Raw genomic sequence first — 22,335 nt, 5'->3', positions numbered from 1 at the left:
TTCACCAAGAAACTTCATCAAACAAACCAGTGCTTCCCATCATCAGGAACCCCACCACCCAGGCCATGCTCTCTTCTCGCTGCTGCCAACAGGAAGAAAGTACAGGAGCTTCAGGACCCTCACCACTGGGTTCAAGAACAGTTATTACCCCTCAAACATCAGATTCTTGAACCAAAGGAGGTAACTTCACTAGCTGAACTGATCTGTTCCCACAACCTATTCATGGACACTTCATCTCATGCTCTCAATATTTATTACTTATTTATTATTATTATTTTACTTTTTTTGTATTTGCACAGTTTGTTGTCTTTTACACATTGAATGTTTGTCTGTCCTAATGATGTGGACTTCCACTGATTCGATTGTGCCTCTTGTATTTACAATGAGAGCCCGCAAGAAAATTAATTTCAGGGTTGTATATGGTGACATGTACGTACTTTGATAATAAACTTACTTTGAACTTTGATATCAGTTACAAGATATGTCACGTCAGAGGTTTGTGTAAATGCATGGCTCATGAATGGGTGGTTAAAGACTGAGATGCCGAAGCCAGGAGCGCATACTGATAACTGTGAGGCTGGGCAGTCTCACTGGATTCATATCAGGCACCTAGCCCCAGCCTGCTTGTTTACAGAGGCTCAAATAACCTGATTGCAACATCACTTCTGAGTATAGTTTTTCTTTATTGGGACACCCAGGTGAAGGATACAGTTGCAGTTAGACAGAAGCTGACCTATTAGGTGGAGAATGAAGTGGAATGGGAGAGCACCTTGATTTTCAGCACCATGTTGGCCTGGGCTGTCAATGTAAGCCATTTGTACATTCCCCCATGACCTGTAGGTTTCTCCTGGATCCTCTGCTTTCCTCCCACATTCCCAAGGCAGGCTAGTGAGTTGTGGGCATGCTACATTGGCACTGGAAAGATGGTGTCCCCACCCCACACACCTTTGGGCTGTGTTGTCCTGTGTTGACTCAGAATGACGCATTTCACTCTATGTAGTGATATTTCATCTTCTATGTATTTATACAGGCTGAACTCACACAGAAAGAAGTACAGCCCACAGAATGTGTTTTGTCTGAGAGGGTTAGACAACTAAACAAAAATAAAAGGTGCAACTTGGGAAAGGAGAGAGCTTAAAAACACCCTCCTCCCTCACCCGTATTCTTCTCCCTCCTCCTCTCTCCTCTCAATGTCTACCGTCCATCCTCCCTCACCCCAGTGTCCATCATCCCTCCTCTCTCCCCGTGCCCTTTTTCCTCCGTGTCTTTCCTCCTCCTCTCTCCTCCTGTCCTTCTCCCTCCTCCCAGTGTCTATCCTCCCTCCTCTCTCCTCCCATTGTCCTTCTCCCTTCTCCGTGTCTATCCTCCCTCCCCCCTCCTCCCAGTGCCCAATATACTGTTAATTGATACAAATGTGGAATTTTATTGTTTACTAACAATAAACAACCCTGAATCTGAATATTCAATCCCAAAGAACAAAATCACTTTTTACTGATTTCAACATTCCCCCATCCCCCACCAAATTACTGTATTACTGTTCCAACAGATTTGGAAGACCTAATTGGTTTGTGGTCTTGTCTCCAGAGACAGTCAATCTATCTGTTGGGCTTTAACCACACTCTCCAATCAGATTCCTTCTTCTCCAGCCCTTTCCTTTTCCACCCATCAACTCCCAGCTTCTTACTTCGTTCTTCCTCCCTCACCACTTGTAGGCCCTCATCACATTCACGTCCTAACCATCAATAGGAACAGGGAGCAGTGCAGGCTTAATCTCCTGAAAGTCCATCACCATCTCTTGTCTTATTGATGTTGAGCTGCAGATGATTCAGCTTGCACCAATTGACGAAGTCCTTCACCAGGGCTCTGTATTCATCCTCCCATCCTCCCTTTATACCCCCAACTATTGCTGAGTCATCAGACAATTTCTGCAGATGACATGGCAGTGTTGTATCTGAAGTTGGAGGTATATAGGGTAAACAGGAAGGAAGCCAATACAGTTTCCTGTGGGGCCCCAGTGCTACTTATACCCATGTCTGACACAAAGCTCTGAAGCCCCACAAACTATGGTCTGTCAGTCAGGTACTGTAGTCCATTATCCAGGATACAATGGAAGTGGCAACCTGCAATGAACAGAGCTTCTTCCCCAACAATGAGGACTGTATGGTATTGAAGACACCTGGGGAATCAAAACACATGACCCTCAACAGAGCTGCCGTTTATCCAAATGAGAGTAGGCTCTGTTTCTCTCCACAGGCGCTGCCTGACCTGCTGAGTTCCTCCAGCATTTCATGTGTGTTGCTCTGGATTTCCAGCATCTGCAAAATCTCTTGTCTTTTTGCTGGGATAGTTTTGCAACATTTGGATTTTGAAAGGGTTGCAAACCTGTAGCCACAATTTGGCAGTAAAATGGTAAATGACACAGTGTACAGTAAGGTAAAGCCTGGATGGTGTCCAGCTCTGCCTTGACCCCCTCATTCCTCTAAGTGGAGCAGCCAGGTCTTACCATTTCTGACCTTATTAAAGGAAAAGAAACGGCCTGCAATGAAATCCCCAAACACCAAACAGTGAGATGTATAGCAGGTTAGAAAGTAGAACGTAGAACTCTACAGCACAGTACAGGGCTCATGAGGTTGTGCCAACCTTTTAACCTACTCCTAGATAAATCTAACCCTCCTCTCACACATAGCCCTCCATTTTACTATCATCCACATACCTAAGAGTTTCAAAGTTCAAAGTATATTTATCAAAGAATGTGTTGAGGACACATACAAATCTGTCTTTTTGCAGGCAGGCAACCGTTCAATGGCAAGATGACACCAGTGTAGTTCTTTTTCTAAATATACTTCTGAACACGATCGATTGCAGCCTGCAATTTCTTTCTTAAGGATATACTTTTGAGCTGACTAAATGATTTGCCGCTTTGGTGATCTGGAGGATTCGGCTGAGCGAGGAGTGCAGGAATCTCCAGGGCAGCCATCGAGGCACATGGCTGCATTGATTCCTGATGGTGGAACATGACCAATAATTGGCTCCATTACTCTGCACCAGTTATACTGTCTCTTAAGTGCCCCAAATAATTACCACTAGTCCTGGCAGCCAGCACTCTCTGTATAAAACCTACCTCTGAGATCACCCCCAAACTTTCCTCCAATCACTTTAAAATTATGTCTCCTCATATTAACATCTCCACCTCAGGAAAAAACGTCCCTGGCTGTTCACTTTATCTATTGATCTTATCATCTTATCCACCTCTATCAAGTCAGCTCTCTGCTCGAGGGAAAACCCCCAGCTCACTCAACCCATCTTCATAGACATACTTTCTGCCTAAAAGCAGAATTCAGATCCGCTGAGCCTACAGCCATCTTACACTAGTCCTTTCCAAACCCAAGTTCTTCACTTGCAAATGGTCAGCTCTATGGCTTGGTGAACAGCTGTCTTTAAGAGTGAGAGCCCAAGAATGCTGAAGCCGCCTCTCATTGAAACATCGGGGAGGAGGTGAAGCACAGGAGCCCAAAGACAAACACTCAACCTTTCAGGAACAGCTCTTCCCCTCCAACATCAAATTTCTGAATGGATAATGAACTCATGAATATTACCTCACTACTTTCTTGCTCTCTTTTTGTACTACTTAATTTAATCTATATAAATATCTTACTGTAATTTATAGTTTTTCTTATTAAGTATTGCATTGTACTGCTGCCACAAAACAATAAATTCCATGGCATATGCCATTGGTACAAAGCGTGATTCAGATTCTGTTCACAGAAGGGTTACATGGCTGTGTAGCGATTAGCCTAACACTTGACAGTGCCAGCTGTAAGACTGTAGTTCAATACCCACCAGAATTTGTGTGAGTTTCCTCCAGGGGCTCCAGTTTCCTCCCACATTCCAAAGACCTATAGGTTAAGTTAAGTTGATTGTAGAAACAGCTTCTTCCCCTTTACCATCCAATTTCTGAATGGACATATGTAATAGTTAAAATAAATAACTAGCGCAAAAAAAACAGAAATAAAAAAGTAATGAAGTAGTGTAAATTTGCTGATAATACAACTATTGTAGGCAGACCTTCAGATGGAGACGAGAGGACGTACAGGAGCAAGATATACCGGCTAGTGGAGTGGTGTTGCAGCACCAACTTTGCATTCAACGTCAGTAAGACCAAAGAGCTGATTGTGGACTTGCAAAAGGGTATGACAAGGGTTCACGAACCAATCCTCATAGCGGGATCAGAAGTGAAGAGAGCCAGCAATAACAAGTTCCAGGGTGTCAAGATTTCAGAGGATCTAACCTGGTCCCAACATATCGATGCAGCTACGAGAAAAGCAAGACAGCAGCTATATTTCATTAGGGGTTTGAGGAGATATGGCTTGTCACCTGAGACATTGAAAACTTCTACAGATGTACCATGAAGAGCATTCTGACCGGCTACATCACTCTCTGGAAATGGGAGTGGGCTACTGCCTAACACGAAAAGAAGCTACAGAAAGTTGTAAAATTAGTCAGCTCCATCTTGGGCACTAACCTCCGTAGTATCCAAGACAATTTTAAGGGGCAGCACCTCACGAAGACAGTGTCCATCATTAAGGACCTCCACCACCCAGGACATGCCCTCTTCTCATTGCTACCATCAGGTAGGAGGTACAGAAGCCTGAAGGCACATACTCAGTGATTCAGGAACATCTTTTTCCCATCTGCCATCCGATTTCTGAAGGACACCGAACCCTTGGACACTACCTCACTTACAGTTTTTCTAATTTTACACTATTTTTAATGTCACTACTTAATATATCGTAATTGATTTACTTATTTATTTTCCCCTCTATATTACCATGTATAGCTGTGCAGTTAACACAGGTAATATTAAACTTGATTCTGAGTCTGACTTTCTGTAATTCACAGTTTTTCTCTCCACTTCAGCGACTGCTTTACACTGCTAAGCTAACAAACTTCACAACATCTGTTGGTGATATGAAACCTGATTTGGACTCTGGGTTGCTATAGTGGCACCAGAAGTGTGGCAACACTTGCTCATCCTTGGATTGTGTTGGTCACTGATGCACTTTTGACAGTGTTTCGATGTAACATACAGTGACACATAAAGCCAATCTGATCTTTAATTTTGAATTGTCATCCCATCTACAAGGGGAAGAAAACTCAGCCCTTACTCTCACCAATCAGAGCCCAACAAATAATCAGCCAATGCTCCTAATAGTGAGCATCTCCAATGGCAGTCACTGCTGCTATCAGATTATCATCAGAGCAGAAGGCGAAAGTTGCTGCCATTTGGCTTACAAACTTACATGAGTAGCAGTTGCTGCTGTAAATCACAACTCTTACTCTGATGCTAACAACCACAACTCAAAGTCAGCAAGCTCTACAGTAAAACTTACCTATGTAAGCAAGTGCAGATGCTCTCTCTGAGGTTCTGAATGAGGCACCATCAGCAGTTACTGAGTACCAAGGCTAGAGTATTCACACTACCCTTAATCACGGTGCCAGCTCTGCCGGGTTTTGTTCCGATTAAACTGCACTTTCAACATTAGGCTGTGTTCTGATCAGACTACATCTCTCTGGTCATTGTTTCGAGTGTATGGGGTCTGTCATCTCCGTTCTGATCAGACCACGTCTCTCCGGTCAGTGTTCTGAGTGTATTGGGTCTGTCATCTCCGTTCTGATCAGACCACGTCTCTCTGGTCAATGTTCTGAGTGTATGGGGTCTGTCATCTCCGTTCTGATCAGACCACGTCTCTCCGGTCAGTGTTCTGAGTGTATGGGGTCTGTCATCTCCGTTCTGATCAGACCACGTCTCTCCGGTCAGTGTTCCGAGTGTATGGGTTCTGTCATCTCCGTTCTGATCAGACCACGTCTCTCCGGTCAGTGTTCTGAGTGTATGGGGTCTGTCATCTCCGTTCTGATCAGACCACGTCTCTCCGGTCAGTGTTCCGAGTGTATGGGGTCTGTCATCTCCGTTCTGATCAGACCACGTCTCTCCGGTCAGTGTTCTGAGTGTATGGGGTCTGTCATCTCCGTTCTGATCAGACCACGTCTCTCCGGTCAGTGTTCTGAGTGTATGGGGTCTGTCATCTCCGTTCTGATCAGACCACGTCTCTCCGGTCAGTGTTCCGAGTGTATGGGGTCTGTCATCTCCGTTCTGATCAGACCACGTCTCTCTGGTCAATGTTCTGAGTGTATGGGGTCTGTCATCTCCGTTCTGATCAGACCACGTCTCTCCGGTCAGTGTTCCGAGTGTATGGGGTCTGTCATCTCCGTTCTGATCAGACCACGTCTCTCCGGTCAGTGTTCCGAGTGTATGGGGTCTGTCATCTCCGTTCTGATCAGACCACGTCTCTCCGGTCAGTGTTCTGAGTGTATGGGGTCTGTCATCTCCGTTCTGATCAGACCACGTCTCTCCGGTCAGTGTTCTGAGTGTATGGGGTCTGTCATCTCCGTTCTGATCAGACCACGTCTCTCCAGTCAGTGTTCCGAGTGTATGGGGTCTGTCATCTCCGTTCTGATCAGACCACGTCTCTCCGGTCAGTGTTCTGAGTGTATGGGGTCTGTCATCTCCGTTCTGATCAGACCACGTCTCTCTGGTCAATGTTCTGAGTGTATGGGGTCTGTCATCTCCGTTCTGATCAGACCACGTCTCTCCGGTCAGTGTTCTGAGTGTATGGGGTCTGTCATCTCCGTTCTGATCAGACCACGTCTCTCCGGTCAGTGTTCCGAGTGTATGGGGTCTGTCATCTCCGTTCTGATCAGACCACGTCTCTCCGGTCAGTGTTCTGAGTGTATGGGGTCTGTCATCTCCGTTCTGATCAGACCACGTCTCTCTGGTCAGTGTTCTGAGTGTATGGGATTTACGCAGCTCTGACTGTATGTTTTGTTTGCATATGACAATTAAAACTAACCTTTAATCTTTATGGAATTCAAATTGAGATTAATAATTTAATTTAAATATAAAAATTCTTCATCTTTATAGGCATGACCAAATCAGTTTTCTGATTTGGTGATATCTTTCCAGAATACAGAATTTTCCAGATTAAGAAATGTGTACGTTCCCTCTGTGACCGTGTGGGTTTCCTCCTGGTTCCTCAGTTTCATCGCACATTGCACAGATGTAGCATTAGTAAGTTGCGGCATGCTGTGTAGGTGCCGGGAGCATGCTGGCGTTTCCAGGCTTCCCTCTGCACATCCTTGGACTGTGTTCGCAGACACAAACGATGCATTTCACTGTCTGTTCCGTGGCTACATGTCAAAGAAAGCTCATCGTTTTACTTTCAAGCTCCACACACCCACACTCACAGGAGAATCTTGGGGGTTTCCAGCTACAATGATGGGATTGAGGAAATGAAGAATTCAAATAATATAGGAAACAAAATTAGCTGGGAATAATGCTTTAGACTAACATGTGAAAGTCGATTGATAAGTGGGGTCTTTAAGTACAAATGAAGTTGCAGACTGAGTCTGGGAGATGTTAAATAAACATGGTGTGCATCTGCCTGTGGTGATGCTCTGGCTTGCTTCAAACTATCTATAAACAGTCTCCAATTTGACATTAAGTGATGAGATAGTGATGAGTTTGCTGAGGAATATCCAAGTGGGGGAAGAATACACATATATCACAGATCAGTAAATCAACCTTTTTATTTCGCAACTCACTGCAAATAGGAAGCAACAATATTTATTATTTATTATTTATATTTTGAGATACGGTGTCGACCAGGCCAATCTGGCTCAACAAGCTGCACTGCCCAGCAGCTCATCTATTTAACCCTCGCCTACTCACCAGACAACGTACAATGACCAATTAACCTGCTAACCGGTGTACCTCTGGACTGTGGTGGAAACGAAGATGCGGAGGAAACCCAGTCACAGGGAGGATGTATAAAATCCTTGACAGAATTGAACTTTGAACTCCCTTGCCCCAAAGCTGTAATAGCCTCATGCTGCACTACCATGGTGCCCCAAACTGGTGGGGAAGGCGTGCAGAGGAAGTGACACCTGTTTATCAATCTAAAGATGAGCTTTGTCACTTTTAGCCACTCGGATTTTATGGTCTATTTTTTATCATTGTGCAACCTTTCACCCCAGCTGTAGCAAGTTTAACCTAAACATACTTGAAACTACAGCGTCTGCTGTAGAAACTGTCCATAGCATGCGTGACTTGCATACATTAGATATGTGTTACTCTTTTTAAGTGACATTTTACACCTGTGTACTTCTCAGCGATAATTGTTATCGCTGATAATAATATAATCATTAAATTATCAATAATCAAACTGGACCCAGAACACAAGCTCTTTTATGACCCAACCACACTTTATTTTACTTGTGCACAGTGAGATCATCTGAGGCCAGGACAGAAAACTGCTGTTCCTATACAGAATTGGCTTATCAGTTACGGATACTGATCATTTGGTAGATTGTAGATGCTTGAATTCCTGATTGCATGATCAATTACCATTCACAATACAGCTGTTAAAAGTCAGTAGAAACTGCAAATTGACAACCAATGAAATTTTGAGGACAGTAAAGCAATTGTAACTTAGATGTTGAGCGCTAGAGACAGATGAGATATCTGATTAACAGAAGGACGTGAAATACACATCATTCACCTCCTTCCGTTATTCCCTTCATATCTGTCTCCAGCACCCCTGAACCGTGCAAAAGGAACTTATGTCCTTCAAGGGTCTTTCTGGAAAAGGTCTCATCTCAGAGGTCCCACTAGCCTAGTTTGAATACACACAGCCGGTCACCCTCTCTTACTTTGTCTATTGTAAGCAAGGGTGCCTCTGGCAATGTGGTCTGCCTTGCCTGAGTTGACTACACACAGTCGCAGATATTATCTTTAACCCTAGCCTTACCATAACACAGAGTCATTCCACATGAGTGGCTCACTGGATAGTTTCTTCCTTTCTAACTCCTCAGAACTGGCACTTCAGTGACCACAGCACTTGAGTGACCGAACCATCAAGACTGTCACTTCAGTTACCACACCACTAGCACCAGCTCTTCAATTACCCAACCATCAGGACCAGCACTTCAATTACCCAACCATCAGGACCAGCACTTCAATTACCCAACCATCAGGACCAACAGTTTAATTACCCAGCCATCAGAACTAACACTTCAATTACCCAACCATCAGAACTAACACTTCAATTACCCAACCACAGAACCAACACTTCAATTACACAACCATCAGGACCAACATTTCAATTACACAACCATCAGGACCAGCACTTCAATTACCCAACCACAGAACCAACACTTCAATTACCCAACCACAGAACCAACACTTCAATTACACAACCATCAGAACTAACACTTCAATTACCCAACCACAGAACCAACACTTCAATTACCCAACCATCAGGACCAGCATTTCAATTACCCAACCATCAGAACCAACACTCCAATTACCGAACAATCAGGACCAACACTTCAATTACCCAACCATCAGAACCAACACTCCAATTACCGAACAATCAGGACCAACACTTCAATTACCCAACCATCAGAACCAACACTCCAATTACCGAACAATCAGGACCAACACTTCAATTACCCAACCATCAGGATCAACACTTCAATTACCCAACCATCAGGACCAACATTTCAATTACCCAGCCATCAGGACCAGCACTTCAATTACCCAACCATCAGGACCAGCATTTCAATTACCCAACCATCAGGACCAACACTTCAATTACCCAACCACAGAACCAACACTTCAATTACACAACCATCAGAACTAACACTTCAATTACCCAACCACAGAACCAACACTTCAATTACCCAACCACAGGACCAACACTTCAATTACCCAACCACAGAACCAACACTTCAATTACACAACCATCAGAACTAACACTTCAATTACCCAACCACAGAACCAACACTTCAATTACACAACCATCAGGACCAGCACTTCAATTACCCAACCATCAGGACCAACATTTCAATTACCCAACCATCAGAACCAACACTCCAATTACCGAACAATCAGGACCAACACTTCAATTACCCAACCATCAGGATCAACACTTCAATTACCCAACCATCAGGACCAACATTTCAATTACCCAGCCATCAGGACCAGCACTTCAATTACCCAACCATCAGGACCAGCATTTCAATTACCCAACCATCAGGACCAACACTTCAATTACCCAACCACAGAACCAACACTTCAATTACACAACCATCAGAACTAACACTTCAATTACCCAACCACAGAACCAACACTTCAATTACCCAACCACAGGACCAACACTTCAATTACCCAACCACAGAACCAACACTTCAATTACACAACCATCAGAACTAACACTTCAATTACCCAACCATCAGAACCAACATTTCAATTACCCAACCATCAGGACTAGCTCTTCAATCACTGAGTTTTGAAGACTCTACAGGAGTAGTATTAGAGGATGGTTCACAATTGATTCACAATTGAGGAAAAGATAGGGATGATTGTATTGAACTAACCGGAATAATGAGGAAGCAACAGTACTCCAGTACCATTGACTGAAGCATCATGGGAAAAAACAGAATATTGGGAACAGTGGATCAGCTGTTGGATACTCTGTACTCAAATTGCGCCTCCTCTCTCCCTCTCGTTCTCTTGTTGGTGGAGGAGAGTTTGTTGCTGATTCTTGAGTCAGAGAACTCAGAAAAAAGTGACACGTCAGACTTTAACATCTTAAGTCAGCGAGCTGTTTGTTTTTAGTGGTATCCCCTCTCTCACTGTGGATGGGGGGGGGGGTACACCTCCATGCCCATTATTAGGTGGTGGGAGGGAGAGAGAGGGATAGGGTGGGAGAGGGCAGGAGAGGGAGGGGGGGAGAGAGAGAGCACACCTGTGGTATGTCAAATTGTTGGGTACTGAATTGTGTTGTACTGCAGATCATGGTCTTTGCTTTTGCTTGCTTGGTGGATGGAATTTTTTTGCTGAAGTGGGGTTGGGGGGGTCAACGCCTTGCTGCTGCTTGTGGGTGGGTGGGGGAGGGGGCGCTTGGGGTTCTCACCTTTTTACTGTCAATCATTCTTTGCGGCACTCTTCTGTATTCATGAATGTGAGGAACAAGAATTTCAGGTTGTACATTGCATAAATTCTCTGATATTAAACGGAACAATTGATCTATTGAACATACCAACTTTGATTTTAAACTGAGGGCACACAGTAATAGGTGCGCAGAATTATGAGGGGTATAGATAGGGTAAATAGAAGCAGGCTTCTTTCAGTCAGGCTGGGCGAGACTAGACCTAGAGGTCATTGGTTAAGGGTGAAAGGTGAAATGGTTAAGGGGAACATGAGGAACAGCTTCTTCACTCAGAGGGTGGTGACAATCTGGGTCAACCTGCCAGCGACAGAGGTGGATGCAGGTTCCATTTTAGCATTTAAGTGAAATTTGGATAGGTACATGGATGGAAAGGGCATGGAGGACTATGGTCTGGGTGCAAGCTAATAGTTTGGCACGAAATGGGCTGAAGGGCCTATTTCTGTGCCGTAGTGTTCTATGACTCTAGCAAATCATGTTGGAGGAAATATGCGGCTATCATGGAAAGATTGACTGTAATTCCCCATCTGAAACTCCACACCATTGATATCACTCCCCAGACTGCCTCTTGCTTCTTCTGTACTTCCAAGCATCAGTGCAAATTTCTACTGCTTTCAGAAATTAGATCGTCCTTTCTTTGTCAAGGACTTGTTTTAAACCTGGCCAGACCAATTTCCCACAGGACTGTCACTAATTCAGTACCATCAACAATATTAATATGGTACTTTTGCTCTGAGATTTTGAGGTAATTAACAACTCATTTCACTGTTGGAAGTAAATATTCATTCATAATTAAAAAGGCATATAGTTATCCACATCTACTTTAGAAAATAAATCAGTGGGTTCAATTACTGTCAGACAAATATTTGCATTTGCATCATCTGATGAAGTAAGGCGCCTGCTACAGCCCAGCGTCGAGAGCACAGAGCAGTGTTCCTCAATAACTCCTATCTGTCATTCATTCATGAAAACATACAATAAAATACGTCGCTTGCGTCAATGGCCAATGTAGTTCAAAGTTTATTTATGTCAGAGAACGTGTATGTTATACAACCTGGAAATTCGTCTCCCTACAAGCAGCCACAAGACAAAGAGCGATGAAACATCAGGTCTTTCCTAGCTCTCAGGGACACCTTGACCCTGTTTCAACCCCAACTTAGCCTCCATTTTGCTTTCTCTGTTTTGTTTGTCACCTATAAGTCACCTCTGGCCATCACCAGCAACATCTGAAACCGGAATGCCAAGTCCAAGAACCTGCTGAGGAAGCCTGCAAGTGTTACCACACTTCCAGCCTCCACGACGTACTGGCCCTAACCTGTAAGTCTGTGGAATATGAGAGGAAACTGGAGCACAGTCACAGGGAGAACACACAGGCAGCGTCGGGAACTGAACCCTCACCGTACAGCTAGTCACTGCTCTATTGTGTTGCCCTCTAGGTCAGACAGGAGGAAAATGAACAGTCAGCATTTTGCAAGACACCCTTCACCAACACTGTTTCCACGTGCTCCCTCTGTTTCCAGGACTGTGCTCTTACCTGCCATTTATAATTTCAAAGCATACGATGGGACTTTCATGTGCTGAATGTATGGGCAACACTGGTCATCTCTGGTCTGTATGCAGTAGAGTTCAGTAGGATGGTGGGGTGGTGAATCTCACTGTAACCTGAAGCATATTAAAAGTCTGTGATGGAGTGGAAGTGGGGAAGTCTGGGATCCAAGGGCACAGCCTCAGAATAAAGGATCGTTCCTTGAAAACTGAGACGAGAAGGAATCTCTTCAGCCGGAGGATAGTGAATCTGAGGCAATTGTTGCCACAGACAGCCGTGGAGGCCAAGTCAGTAGGTCTTAAGACAGAGAATGACTGGTAAGAGGATGAAGGGTTATAGGGGGAAGGTTCGAGAATGGCATTGAAATAAAAGTCAGGCATAGTTGAATGGCAGAGAATATGCAATAGGCCAAACATACAAGACAACAGCCACTCTTCACAGAAGATAGAAAGGGCATGTCAAAAAGGCAATGTCATAATAATCATTGGAGATTTTAACATGAAAGTGGATTGGGAAAACCAGGTCAGTACTGGACCTCAAGAGAGAGGATTTGTAGAATGTCTAGGGGATGGCTTTTTAGAACAGCTTGTTGTTGAGTCCACTAGGGGTTCGTCTGTGCTGGATTGGGTGTTGTGCAATGATCCAGAGATGATAAGAGAGCTTAAGGTTAAGGAACCCTTAGGGAACAGTGATCACAATATGATCGAGTTCACATTGAAATTTGAGAGGGAAAAATAAAATCCAATGTGTTGGTATTTCAGTGGAATAAAGTAAATTACAATGACATGAGAGGGGACCTGGCCAAAGTTGACTGGAAAGGGACATTTGCAGGAAGGACAGCAGAGCAGCAATGGCTGGAGTTTCTGTGAACAATGAGGGAAGTGCAAGACAGAGATATTCCAAATAAGAAGAAATTTTCAAAGGGAAGAAGGACACTATTGTGACTGACAAGTGAAGTCAGAGCCAAAGTAAAAGCAAAAGAGAGAGCATACAAGGAAGCCAGAGCTAGTGGGAAGATAGAGGACTGGGAAGCTTTTAAAAACTTGCAGAAGGAAACTAAGAAGGTCATTCGGAAGGAAAAGCTGAATTATGAGAAAAAGCTGGCGACTAATATCAAATAAGATACTGAAAGCTTTTTTAATTATATAAAGGGTAAAAGAGAGTCAAGGGTAGATATAGGACAAATACAGAATGACGCTGGAGATATTGTAATGAGAGATGCAGAGCTGGCAGAGGAACTGAATGCATATTTTACATCAGCCTTCACAGTGGAAGATATCTGCAGTATACTGGACATTCAAGAGTGTCAGGGAAGTGAAGCAGGTGTAGTGAAAATTACGACTGAGAAGGTGCTCAGAAAGCTTAATGGTCTGAGAGTAGATAAATCTCCTGGACCTGATGGAATGCACCCTTGGGTTCTGAAGGAAGAAGCTGGAGAGATTGCGGAGGCATAAACAATGATCTTTCAAGAATCAATAGATTCTGGCATTGTACCGGATGACTGGCAAATTGCAAATTTTACTCCGCAATTTAGGAAGGGTGGGAGGCAGCAAAAAGGAAACTATAGACCCGTTAGCCTGACATCAGTGGTTGGAAAGTTGTTGGAATCGATTGTTAGGGATGAGATTACAGAGTACCTGGAGGCACATCACAAGATAGGACAAAGCCAGCATGGTTTCCTGAAAGGAAAATCCAGCCTGACAAACCTACTGCAATTCTTTGAGGGAATTACAAGCAGGGTAGACAAAGGAGATGCAGTAGACTTGGTGTACTTGGATTTTCAGAAGGCCTTTGACAAGGTACCGCACGTGAGGCTGCTTAGCAAGATAAGAGCTAAGGAAATTCAGGGAATTTACTAGCATTGGCTGGTCGGCACAAAACAGAGAGTGGGAATAAACGGATCCTATTCTGGCTGGCTGCCAGTTACCAGTGGAGTTCCACAGGGGTCGGTGTTGGGACCACTGCTTTTTATGATGTATGTCAATGATTTGGACTATGGGATTAATGGATTTGTGGCTAAATTTTCCGATGATAAAATATAGGTGGAGGAGTGGGTCATGTTGAAGAAACAGAGAGCCTGCAGAGAGACTTAGATAGTTTAGGGGAATGGGCAAAGAAGTGGCAAATGAAATACAATGTTGGGAAGTGTATGGTCATGCATTTTGGTGGAAGAAATAAATGGGCAGACAATTATTTAGATGGGGAGAGAATTCAGAATGCAGAGATGCAAAGGGACTTGGGAATCCTTGTACAAGATACCCTAAAGGTTAACCTCCAGGTTGAGTCGGTGGTGAAGAAGGCGAATGCAACGTTGGCATTCATTTCTAGAGGTAAAGAATATAAGAACGGGGATGTGATGTTGAGGCTCTATAAGGCACTCGTGAGGTCATACTTGGGAGCATCGTGTGCAGTTTTGGGCTCCTTATTTTAAAAAAATATACTGACATTGGAGAGGGTTCAGAGAAGATTCACAAGAATGATTCCAGGAATGAAAGGGTTACTCTATGTGGAATGTCTGGCAGCTCTGGCAGCTCTTGGACTGTATTCCCTGGAGTTCAGGAGAATGAGGGTAGATCTTTGAAACATTCTGAATGTTAAAAGGCCTGAACAGACTAGATATTGCAAAGTTATTTCTCATGGTAGGGGATTCTAAGACAAGAGAGAACGACTTCAGGATTGAAGGGCGTGTTCTTAGAACTAAGATGCGGAGAAGTTACTTTAATCAGAGGGTGGCAAATCTGTGCAATTTGTTGCCACGAGTGGCTGTGGAGGCCATCACTGGGTGTATGTAAGACAGAGATAAATAGGTTCTTGATTAGCCAGGGCATCAAAGGGTATGGGGAGAAGGCACGGGAGTGGGGATGACTGGAAAAATTGGATCAACCCATGATTGAATGGCAGAGCAGATTCGATGGGCTGAATGGCCTACTTCTGCTCCTATATCTTATAGTCTTATAACCATCAATTCATTACATTCAATAGAGAGAAACACTGGATAAATCTGAGTACTTGAGGGCAAGAGTTGGGAGGTTATGTTGAATTTGTATAAGACGTCGATGAGGTTGAATTTGGAGTATTGGAGGGTGATGTGAGGGTGGAAGTGGTGGATGCAGGTTCGATTTCAGCATCTAAGAGAAATTTGGATAGTTACATGGATGGGAGGAGTATGGAGGGCTGTGGAGCAGGTGTGGGTGAATGGGACGAGCTCAGCACAGACTGTATTGGCCAGTGAAACACTGTTTCGCTGCTGCAGTGTTCTATGATCCCAGGACTATCCGAAATAGCATTTTCGTGCAGAACCTTTTGAAACTGGGAAGATGCTGAAGTTGAGGCTTTCAGATGCCTTCCTTTGACTGAGATGCCACTGAGCGATGACTCATCATATCACACTTAATGACAAATCTTAAAACACATCTCTTCCTCATTATCAACTTCCCTTGCTGTCGTGGGAATAAATAAGCCACAAGAAAACCCACAACCCAAAATAAAGTGAAATAATCAAGAGCCAGTCTATCCCAGTAACAGCCATTTTACAAAATCTATATTCCTAATAAGTCCTGGGGTGTCTCCAGCTGACACCTGTAGCACTGAAGCACTAACAGCAGTGCAGAAAATGATCACCACACCAGCTACCCCAGCCGATTTTCCAAACTTCATATGGCAGTTTATTTTTGGCCTCTTGCTTGAGTTACAGGGTCTGCAGCCAGGGACTGACTACGTTATCACTGTAAGCAACTCTGCCGAGCCTCCACAAATAGGTATAACTTTTCCTCGAAAATCTTAGTCTCCATTCCATGACACGCCTGCCTGCTTGGTTGAGTTAGGGGCACTGCACACAGTGTTAAGAGGCCACTAGCTACATGCTTAGATTATTTAGTTTACATGTAGAGTCATAGAGCAATACAATACAGGCCTTTCGGCCCAACCAGTTCCTACTGACCAGTGCCTACTGAGGTAGTCCCAATTTCCTGTGATCAGCCCATATCCGTCCAAGCCCCAGCCCTCCACGTACCTGTCCAAGTGCTTCTTAAATGATGATATTACAGCTACCTCAACCACTTCCTCTGACAGCTCGTTCCATATGCTCACCATAGATAGATAGTTCACAAAGGGCATGTTCTGGGTGATTGGGGGGGGGGGGGGGTCCTTAATGATGGATGCCACCATTTTGAGACATCACCGTTTGAAGATACCCATGAAGGTGGGGAAGCTGGTGCTCATGATGGAGCTGGCTAAGTTTACAGCCTTCTGTAACTTTTTCCGATCCTGTTCATTGGAGTCTCCATACCAGCTGATGAAGCTATTAGTTAGAATACTCTCTACGGTAATCTCCAGTAATTTGCTAAAGTCTGGTGACACACCAACACACCTGAAACTCCTGATGAAAAGTAGCTGCTGGTGTACCTTCTTTAGGATTGCATCATCATATTGGACCCAAGACAGCTCTTCAGAGATGTTCTCACTCATGAACTTGACACTAGTGTGTATTCTCGCAACTTCCCCTTCCTGACGTCCACCACCAATTCCTTGGTCTTACTGACATTGAGTCCAAGGTGGTTGTTGTGCTAACACTCAACCAATTGATCTTTCTCACTCCTGCACACCTCCTCACCACCATCTGAGACCCTGCCAACAACAGTTGCGTCATCAGCGACGTCATAGATGGCATCTGAACCAATGTCTAGCCACATAGAGACAGTAGAGCAGCTCAACATTGGAGGCTGAATGGCCTGCTGGTCTGCTGTACTGTTCTGTGTTATGAGAAACACAAGTACCTTCCCTGAGACATCAGGAAACCAAGAAACTAATGAACTAATGGAACTTGGCAACAAAGAAAATAATGGAACCGACAATCAATAAGTTCTTGATTGGTCAGGGCATGAGGGATGCAGAGAGAAGGCAGGAGACTGGGGCTGAGAAGAAAACTGGATCAGCCATGATGGAATACCAGGGGAAACTTGATGGGCCGAATGGCTGAATTCTGCTCACACATCTTATGGTCTAAACGTGCTGGGCAGGGGTTCCCAATCTGGGGTCCACGGACCCCTAGGCTAATGGTAGGGGCCCATGGAATAAGCAAGGTTGGGAAACCCTGCTGCTGGGCACTGTAATTTACAACCATAAACATTACAAGAGGTAGTCATTGAAATAGTGGGTAAACGGGTTACTGTTTTCCACAACCGTAGAAATCATAAAATAATTCCTGCAGATTGAAAGCTGGCAAATGGAATGCTGCAATTTAAAAAAAATAAGGTGCCAACGTCACACAGCAGTTAGCGCAATCCATTACAGCACCAGCGATCAGGGCTCAATTCCCACCGCTGCCTATAAGCAGAGTTCTCCCCGTGACCACATGGGATTCCCCTTATAGTCCAAAGACATATGGTTAGGGTGAGTATGTGGGCATGCTGGCATAAAGTGTGCCAATACTTACGTGCTGTGCCCAGTACATCCATGTTGACACAGAACGACGGATTTCACTGTACGTTACAATATTTCGATACACACGTGTCTAATCTTTAACTTTAAAATTAGAAATCACAGGTCAGTTAGCCTAAAGTCAGCAGTAATGAAAAGCATGAAGTTATTATCAAGGATGACAAAGCAGGGCTCTCAGAAATGATTAATGGAACTGTACAAAGTTAACACAGATTTCTGAAAAGAAAATCACATTTGACGAAGAGAGATTGCAATTGCAACAATAATCTGCTGGAGGAATTCAGTGGGTCGAGTAGCATCAGTGGAGGGGGAAAGGAGACATCAACACATATCCGGCCATCAAAGTCCAGCATCAGGACATAACCAGCAAAACTGCAGGGCTTTTTTGAGCATTTAACCTTTAAAGCAGGTGAGTGTAGATATGTAAGAATTTAATATTTATCCCTCTGGAATGTGACCATAGGGCCCAAATTGAGAGTGGTTGAACGTTATTCCTTTGGAATGTAGGAGACAGGCAGATGACCAAATAGATAGGAATAAAATCATGTAAGGTATAGATAGGGAAACTGAGCATGGTCTTTCTCCAAGGGTTGAGAAATCAGAACGAGAGAGATTTAAAAGGTCCTGAGATGCCACTTCTTCACACACGCAGTGGATGTGTGTATGGAATGAGGTCCCAGAGAAAGGAGAGAACAGCACAGTACCATGCCCTTCCCAACAAGCCCATGCTGCCCAATTACACGCACGTAACCAATTAACCTACTAACCTGTACAGGCTTGGAATACGGGAGGAAAGCAGAGCACCCAGAAGAAATGCAAGAGGTCACAGGGAGAACAATCAAACTTCCTACAGACAGTGGCAGAATGGAATCTTGGTTGCTGGCACAGTGATAGTGTTATTCTAACCACAGCACTACCCTGCCAAACCAAAAAATATCAAATACATTTTTCCTCCCCTTGTGGTGGATTTCCAGCCTGATTATTTGAGGCAGGTAACATCTAAGAGCATAAGATATAGGGGCAGAATTAGGCCATTTGGCCCACTGAATTTGCTGTACCATTTCATCATGGCTGATCCAATTTTCCTCTCAGCCGCAATCTCAGGAAATCCCCACTGTATCCTTGCACACCCTGAACAATCAAGAATCTATCAACCTCTGCCTTCAATATACACAAAGGCTTGGCCTCCACAGTGGCCTGTGGCAAAGAATTCCACAGATTCACCACTCTCTGGCTGAAGAAATTCCTTCTCATCTCTGTTCTAAGAGGACAGCTCTCTTATCTGAGGCTGCGTCCTCTGGTCTTAGCCTCTCCCACCATGGGAAACATCGTTTCCACATCCACTCTATCAAAGCCTTTCAATAGGTTTTAATGAGGTCACCCCTCATTCTTCTGAATTTCAGTGAATACAGGCCCAGAGCCATTACGCAATCTTCATATGATAAGTCATTCAACCCTGGAATCATTTTGTGACCTTCCTTTGAAACCTCTCCAGCTTCAGCACATTCTGAGATAAGGGACCCAAAGCTGCTCACAATACTCCAAGTGAGGTCTTACCAGTGGTTTTTAAAGTCTCAACATTACATCCTTGCTTTTAGATTCTAGACCTCTTGAAATGAATGCTAACATTGCATTTGCCTTCCTCAGCACCGACTCAACCTGCAAGTTAACCTTTGGGAAGTACATCAACAGGTCTCCCAAGTCCGTCTGCACATCAGTTCTTTGTATTTTCTCTCTTTTAAGAAAATAGTTAACCCTTTCATTTCTTCTATCAAAGTGCATGACCATACACTTCATGACATCTGCCATTTCTTTGCCCATTCTCCTAATCTGTCTAAGTCCCTCTGTAGCCTCTCTACTTCCTCAAAACTATCTGCCCCTACACCTATCTTCATATCATCTGCAAACTTTGCAGTAAAGCCATCAATTCCATCATGCAAATCATTGACATATAATGTAAAAAGAATTGGTCCCAACACAGATCACTGTGGAACGCCTCTAGTTTCCAGCAGCCAACCAGAAAAGGCTCCCTTTAATCCCATTCTTTGCTTCCTGCCAATCAGCCACTGCTTTATCCACACTAGAATCTTTGCTGTAAATACCATGGGTTCTTAACTTGTTCACTAGTGTGGCACCTTGTCAAAGTCCATCTGAGAATGCAAGTACACATCAACCAATTCTCCTTTGACTATCCTACTTAGTATTTCTTCAAAGAATTCCAAAAGATTTGTCAGGTAAGATTTTCCCTTGAGGAAACCATGTTGACTATGGCCTATTTCATCATGTGCCTCGAAGTACCCTGAGACCTCGTCCTTAATAATTGACTCCAACATCATGTCAACCACGGAGGTCAGACTAACTGGCCTATAGTTTCCTTTCTTCTGCCTCTCTCTCTTCTTAAAGAGCGGAGTGACACTTGCAATTTTCCAGTCTTCCGGAACCATTCCAGAATCTAGTGATTCTTGAAAGATCATTACAAATGCCTCCATGATCTCTTCAGCTACCCCTGTCAGAACCCTGGGGTGACTTACCTATCTTCATACCTTTCAGTTTTCCAAGAACCTTCTCTCTAGCTATGGCAACTTCACACAACTCTTGCCCTCTGACATCTGGAACTTCTACCATACTGCCAATGCCTTCTACAGTGAAGACTGACGCAAAATATTTATTCTCTTCATCCGCCATTTCCAGTACCCCGTGAGTACCTCTTTAGCATTGTTTTCCAGCAGTCTGATATCCACTCTTCCCTCTTTATGTATCTGAAGAAGCTTCTGGTATCCTCTTTAATTTTATTGGCTAGCTTACTTTCGTATTCCACCTTTACCTTCTTAATGACTTTAGTTGCCTTCTGTTGGTTTTTAAAGGGTTCCCAACCTCTAACTTCCCACTAATTTTTGCTCTATTATATGCCCCTTTGGCTTTTATGTTGGCTTTGACTTCTCTTGTTAACCATGGTCTGTCTCCTTGCCTTTACAATACTTCTTCCTCTTTGGGATGTATGTATCCCGTGCCTTCCAAGTTACTTCCAGAAATTCCATCCACTGCTGCTCCACCAGTGTTCTCTTCCAGTTAAATCTGGCCAACTCCTCTCTCATGCCTCTGTAATTCCCTTCACTCCACTGTAATATTGATACATCCTTTTTCAAATTTCAGGGCGAACTCGATCATATTACTTGCCACTCAGAGTTATTTTATCCCTCTCACCAATTCCGGTTCGTTGCACAACACCCAATCCAGAATAGCTGACCCCCTAGTGGGCTCAACCATGAGCTGTTCTAAAGAGCCATCTCATTGGCACACTAGAAATTCCCCCTCCTGAACTCCAGCACCAACCTGATTTTCCAAACCACCTGCATATTGAATTCCCCCATGACTATTGTAACATTGCCCTTTTGGCATGCATTTTCCATCTCCCATTGTAATTTGTAGGCAACATACTTACTACTGTTTGGGCGACTGTATACAACTCCAATCTGGGTCCTTTTGCCTTGCAGTTCCTTAGCTCTATCCACAATGAATCAACACCGTCCTAACCTATGTCACCTCTTTCTAATGATTTGATTTAAAAGCAATTTGGACAGGTACTTGGATAGGAAAGGTTAGCAGAGTATAGACCAAATGCCGGCAAATGGAACTGGCTAAGGCATGCATGGAGCAAGAGGGCCAAAGAGTATGTTTCTATGACCATTTATCTGCTATCTCTCCTTAATGAGCCAGAGGTAGTGTGAGAGGAACTGTGATTTCAGTACAAGAGGGAAGACGGAAGGTGTACATAGAGGAGCATTTGGAGACAAGATGTTCTGCAATGAAAAGGAATCACGTGGTCTCAGCTGGCCACACTCTCTATACGGCGCAAACAGTAGAGTCCAAAGTTCAACAACTGCCACGTCACTGAGAAATAGTGTTGCTACGAATGTCCTTGGTAAACAATAATGCTGTAAGGCGTGTTTTGGTATTTCAAGTACTCTTACAGCAACCAATTCACAGACTAGATTTACCTTGATCTAAAATGTCTCTTCAATCTATCAATAATGTCATCGTCTGTGTGACATGGTGTCACCATACACACAGTTAGGTACCTTGTGAACTGCAAACATTGCAGCAAGGCAACTTACGTTCAGCGATTTATTACTACTGAACATTAGCTTAATTTGTCACACGTACATGAGAACATATGGTGAAATGTGTTGTTTGCGTTAACGACCAACACGGTCTGAGGATGTCGCCACACTTCCTGCGCCATCGTAGCATGGCCATAACTTACTAACCCTAACCCATATGTCT

At 43.9% G+C, this 22,335-nt stretch overlaps 1 protein-coding gene and 1 long non-coding RNA gene across 2 annotated transcripts in view; one reads left to right on the top strand and one right to left on the bottom strand.

The window, feature by feature from the left end:
• ghra (growth hormone receptor a) overlaps nucleotides 1-22,335 on the bottom strand; it is a 170,722-nt gene that overhangs the window by 94,451 nt on the left and 53,936 nt on the right. The gene's annotated exons all lie outside the window — the stretch shown is intronic.
• LOC132396593 (uncharacterized) overlaps nucleotides 18,064-22,335 on the top strand; it is a 28,746-nt gene continuing 24,474 nt past the window's right edge. Inside the window, exon 1 of the long non-coding RNA XR_009513033.1 lies at nucleotides 18,064-18,460. This is a non-coding gene — a long non-coding RNA (uncharacterized LOC132396593). The remainder of the gene's footprint in view (nucleotides 18,461-22,335) is intronic.

The sequence above is a fragment of the Hypanus sabinus genome, chromosome 7 (genome assembly GCF_030144855.1).
Source record: "Hypanus sabinus isolate sHypSab1 chromosome 7, sHypSab1.hap1, whole genome shotgun sequence".
Taxonomy (NCBI): Eukaryota; Metazoa; Chordata; class Chondrichthyes; order Myliobatiformes; family Dasyatidae; genus Hypanus; species Hypanus sabinus.
The sequence above is the reverse complement of the archived record's forward strand: the minus strand, read 5'-3'. Positions and strand labels throughout refer to the sequence as shown.